This window comes from Gavialis gangeticus, unplaced genomic scaffold, assembly GCF_001723915.1.
Source record: "Gavialis gangeticus isolate Ggan-Ray unplaced genomic scaffold, GavGan_comp1, whole genome shotgun sequence".
Lineage (NCBI taxonomy): Eukaryota > Metazoa > Chordata > Crocodylia > Gavialidae > Gavialis > Gavialis gangeticus.
This window is the reverse complement of record NW_017729016.1, coordinates 7,760,755-7,766,578: the sequence shown is the minus strand read 5'-3', so window position 1 is coordinate 7,766,578 and position 5,824 is coordinate 7,760,755.

Below are 5,824 nucleotides of genomic sequence, written 5' to 3'. Positions count from 1 at the left end.
AAGGTGGGTGGGCTTCGCCCCCATGAACCCACGTACCCTCCACCCACAGGTTCACGGTAAAGCTCCAGCTCTGCTGATGATGTGTTTTGAGCGGGGGCTGCAGAGGGGAAATGTCAATTAACCAGCTTCAGCAGAGGGAGGCACAAAGGCCTCTTCCTTATCATTCTATCAGGGCTGCTAATGATGCCAGTGATAAATGCAGCAAGTGACTAAATATGAAATAGAGAGAGATGCATGAAGGCACGCACACAGCGAGGCACACGTGTGCACCTACGGACATGCTCAGGGCCCCAGTCAGGGCCATGTGGCCTTTGCTAATTAAAGCAGAAACTCTGCCAGGGTGTTGCTGGTCGCCTCAACATTGCAGAGGTTCTCAAGTGAGCTCTGATTTGTGAGCTATGATCACACAGTGTGTGGTAGCCCAGGCTCACCTGCACAATGGGTTTTAACACAGCTAAAGGCAAGGCCATGCAAAAGTCATTAGTGTACCTGGTGTTTAGCTTAGGCCATATCTGCCTCTTTCCTGCACCCAGAGGAAAGGCATGTTGTGCTCAGGTGCTTGTCTGATGTCTCTGAACCACAGTCAGGCCAGTAAGAGCCATCACCAAGCAAACCTGGCTTCTTGGTCACTCTTGTGTGGGCACCGGATGAATGCAGGCCTCCTGCAGGGGCCACGGTAAGAGCTAAAACAAACCTTGGATGAGTCACTGGGCACAGACGAGTGGAAGCAGGGGTGGTATTGTCCGTGCCGCCCCAGTAGGGACACGTGGCTGGTCCCGTGTCCACTTCTAGACACTTCTAGAGTCCATCCAGTTGCAAAGGGCTTGGAAAAGAGCTGCGGGGAAGGCTCGTGCCTGGGAAATCTGTCTCACAGGGCAAGACTGAAGCCACGTGCTCGTTGCTCTCATGGGTGCCACCATGACGCATGCTCTGCACCCACCCGCTGTGCCAATGGCAGAAGCACGGCCACTCCCTGAAGACCGTGCGCTGTTCTGGCTGGAGCAGAAGCCGTGGGGAGCACACTGAGCACCCTGTGCTGGGCCTGACATCAGACCAGAAGAACAGCCGTTGCCTTCTGGCTTTCACATCTATGTTTTTGGGGAGGGAGAATAGCAGCTCTCTACAGCATAAGAGACAGGCTGGCTCTGCACCGCGCTGCACAGCAGGGGATGGCTGCGTGCTGCCTGAGGCAGGATCTGGCTCACAAGAGGGCACCAGGCTGCTGTGCAGTGCTGTGTGCCCTCGGGCTCTGGCCCCACTCCCGGGAGCAGGACACAGGGAGGGTGGCAGATGTGATGCTTTGTGCGATGGGGGCCAAGGTGAGGTGACACAGTGGGAGTGGGAGGTGTGAAGAACGCCCCAGGCAGGATGGATCTGTCCGAAGACCGGAGGGGATGAGAGCACAGACAAGAGCAGGAAGCATGGGCGTGAGGACCCGTGAAATGCCAGCTCCCCTAGCACATGTAGGGGCATGAGCTCAAGGGCTGGGGAAGGCAAAGATCTGCATGGGATGGGTGCTGGGAGCCGGGATGCTTGCTTCCTATTGCCAGCCATGCTTCTGTCTGCCATATTAACAAGACATTGGCATGCACCTATGTCTGCGTCCCCTTGCCTTCCTGCACACACAGACTCCCTTCTTTCCATCCGTCGCTGGTCGACTCACGTCAGCAGAGGCCCCGTGCACAATGCCGGGGAACCTAGTGCGAGCAGGCGGTGGGGCTCTAGTTCCTGGAACCGCGTTCCTTCTACACGTGCTGACACCAGCTGTAAGTGGGTCACACACCCCTGAGCACAACCGCCTGCTCCCGCGTGAGCGTCTTCAAGAGCCACCTCCACCCAGTGCCTCGGTCCTGCCTGAGAGCAGACGGGGCATGGGGCTGCGCACGCAGGGCTGCTCCTGTGCTCAGGATCCCCGTGTCATGATCAGCTGCCGTGCAGACATTCACCTACAGACATGTTCATCTCAAAACATGCTACCACATACACAGCAAGCGTGGCCCAGCTCCATTCCCCTGCAGGGTGGCAGTGGCTCTGCTCCCCATAGGATTAAACCGTAATCTCCTCTGCTCATCCTGGCCCATGTGGAGCCCAGACATGTGGCAGGCATGATAATTAATACCAAGGTGTAACAGTTCAGTGAGTAATTCCTACCCGCTATGTACCTGTACCTACACCATGGAGCACACACGCACAATATAACAGACACATGGAGTACACACATCCCAACCTGTGATGGGTGAGCATGTCTCCTGCTAGGGGCAGGAGATTACTGGAAAAGTATCAGAGATTACAGCAGACCACACAACAGCCAGCCTTTTCGTCCTGTCAGCCTTGTGGGGCTATGCTCCCAGCGTCTGACAGGAGAGTTGTGCTACAGTAAATCTGACAGCCTTAATCCCCAGAGTTTACAGCTGTGCAAAACCTCTTTTCATGGGTGAAAAGTGCAAGCAAAACAATGACCACCCCCAGCAATACTGTCTCGCACGCCCGCATCGCGCTGACAGCACAAGCATTCACTGGCCCTCCTCAAGGTTCGTGTAGCTGGGGCTCCCCGCATGGCACTGTTAGGGGTGAGGTTTCTTTTGAGCATGGCCCTCCGCGGGGTGAAGCCTCTGTGGAGACCCTCTCACTGAGCAACCTGCACTTGGCTTGGTAGCAAAGCTAGCGCTGCTAAACATGGCTCCTTGTTCTGGGATCTAAAGGCATAAAACTGCAGCGACCCTCCTCTGTCCACAGCATCCTGATGGTCCCACAGGGTGAGAAACGCAGCCGTGGTCCGTGCCTCGCATCGTCTGCTGCTAGTTAAGGCTGCAGTTGAACTAGTAGCCTCAACCTGCGAGGAGGTGAAAGATGGAGCACAGAAATAGGTTAAGCTTCCTTACCAGCTCAGAATAAACTTCAGCCTTCACGCCTCCTCTGTTCCTTGATAGTTGAGGTGGTGTGGTTTGCTCATCAGGCAGTGGCAGTTCTGGTATAATAAAGCAGGGCTCGCCGTACTTGATTTTAAAGATAGGCGCAATAACCAATGAAAATCTTCTCTGAGGTTATCAGGCCGATATGAAATAGCCACATTTGCAATAACTCACCCGCACTGGAGCAGCTGCGGAGCCGGTGCAAAGGGGTTAACAAGCAAGGACCCACCTATTTTCTGAAGGTCAAATATCACCTTAGAGCCGCGCACACACATGTACACACACAAGCTTTTTATAAGTGGCCTAAAAACACTTCCTAGCTTGGTGTGAATGTGAGAAGCACGACCGCCACCACGCTGTGGCTGTGCTCAGCTCGTCTCATCTCCGCATACGCCCACTCGCTGAAGCTGCCGGGGCCAAGAGCCGTCCCACCCAACGTGCCCGGGCCCGGTGCAAAGGACGATGACTGCGAGAGACGGTGCTGCCTTCCCGCGGTCTCCCGTGCCCTGGGAAGGTGGTGAGAACAGCGGCGTCCTGGCACACTTGGCTCACAGCACCCCGCGGTCACGCGCGGCGCTGCCCAAGCAGCCTCGAAGAGCCGGGGTGGGGGCAGAGTGGGGCAAGGCCGGAGGAGCATGGACGGGCAGTTGGTCAGCGGTCCACTTGGTCAGCGTTAGCCCCTGTGCGAAGGAGCGGCAGGAAGGCCGGGCTTGCCTCATGCTGCCGGCCCCGAGCGCCGGCCCAGCTCTGCTTCCGCAAAGCCCCTCACAGACCCGCCGTGGGCATGAAGGGGAGCAGCTGGCCCCCAGGAGATCACGCTCTCACACTTACTCCTCAGACCTGAGCCAATGCCCGGAAGGGGAGCTGTGGCCAGGGCTGTCTGAGAAAGGGCCTGCCTGCTCGGGCCGGGGGCAGCCGGGGCCCTGGGGCAGGGAGACCAGGAACGCGCCTCAGCCCCTGCCCATCGCTGCGGCCTGGACCCGACCTGCAGGGCTGGCGACGGAGCCGTGGCACACGTGGGCCGGGCCGGGCCGGGCCGGGCCGGGCCGGGACCAAGCCCTGCTTCTGTGGTGCCTGAACCAGGAGGCGTCCGAACTGCAGGCCTCTGGGCTCGGGGCTGCAGCAGGACGTCTGCCGAGTGTCTGCAGCCTCAGGCCGAAGAGTCTGGGAGCAGGAGACTTGCCGGTGGCCCCACACAGGCCCGAGCAGCCTGCCCCAGCAGGAGCTGTTGCTTTGCCAGGGCTCCTTGGAGCCCCGCACCCGTCTCCGCCAGCGCGGCCAGCCACGAGGCCTTGCCCCGGCCCTGGCCCTGGCCCCCCGGCCCTGCCTGTGGGTAGCTCCAGGGGCGTGGAGCAGCGGAGAAGGAGCGGGCCTGCACACAGCGTGTGGGCGTGTCTGGTGGAGACGCAGGGCACCGGCACCAGACACCGTGGGCTGTTGTGGGCAGAGCCCCATCATATCCCCACGGCGCTGGGACCCAGCCAAGTCCCTTGGCCCGTCCTGCCTGTGCAGAAGAGACGCGCGGCAAACCGCCTGCCCACGCCTCCAGGGACCTGCCTGCAGCCGCGGCCCAGGGCCGCCCCGCCGCGCTCTGCGGTGCCCACACAGCCGTCACATGCACACGGCAGTTCTCCTTCCCAGCCTCAGCTGAACTTCTCCCCATGCCGTCCGGCTGGCTGCAGTTTCCAGCCACACTTGGGCATTGCCCCTGGCTCCCGCTCTCCCCCCGGAGCCTGCCGGCCTCCCCCAGCAGGACAGCCCCGAGGCCCTTCCGGGGAGGTTGCCTGGGGCTCCGCCCTGGGGAGATCCCTCGCGTCACCCTGCAGGGCCCATGCTGCTCGGGGCCTCCCTGCAAGGGCCACGTCCCCAGATCCCGGGGTTCACAGGGCTGCTCCAGACTCAGTGACCCTGAACCCCTGCCAGGGCCTGACAGCCAGGCAGCGCTTCCAGCCCTGAGCACTGCTCTGGGGCACTGGGGTCGGACTCTCACTAGGCCCCGACCCCACAGCACTGGCTCTCTCTGGGGGTGCCCGCCAAGGGCTGAGCCAGCCCCGAGCAGCAGCTGACCCAGCTGGGCACCGGGTCCCGGTCACATCCAGTAGCATGCTGGATCCAGGCAGCCGTGCCAGGGAGGAGAAGGGAAGGGGGCACGTCAAGTCTACAGCCCTGGGGCTAACGGTGATGCCCAGCAGATGTGGGCACCGCACAGCTCTGCAGCACGGGTGTCCAGGGCGGGCATGGCCAGCAGGTCCCTGGCATGGGCCAGGAGCAGGCTACGCACCACACTGCAGGGCCTTGCAGTGGTGCAGACTGCCAGCCAGACCCTGGCTCTGACAAGGGGATGGAGCCGTGTGCCTGCGCCTCTGCTGCCTCCCCGAGGGCACGTGAGGCACCACAGCCTGCGGCACGGCTCAGCATGGCAGCCTGTCTGGGCAATGCCCTCCTGGCGCAGCTTCCCGCGGGCAAGGGAGGAGGCAGAGGAGAGGAGGAGGGGGATCCAGAAAGGCTGCAGCTGGGCAGCCATGAGCTGTGCCCAAGAAGACATGGGGACTGGGGGCTGCCGACATGGCCAACAATAAGCTGCCACAGAGTCTGGTCGCTGCAGCAGTCAGCAAGACCCTGCGCCAGGGCCGAGGGCAGCCACCCGGCTGTTCCCTGCTCCATGTCAGGCACAAGCCAGGCTGCAGGGCCTGCGGGAAGACCCCTTCCCACTCAGGCACGAGGGATGTGGGCACACTAGAAGGGAGGAATAGGCTGCAATCGGACCTACACAGGTTACAGGGGTGGGCGGACGAGAACAGGATGGGATTCAACAAGGTGCTGCACCTGGGGAGGAAGAACCAGCAGAATACCTACAGGCTGGGGAACTCCCTTCTCATCAGGGCAGAGGCAGAAAAGGATCTTGGAGTCAT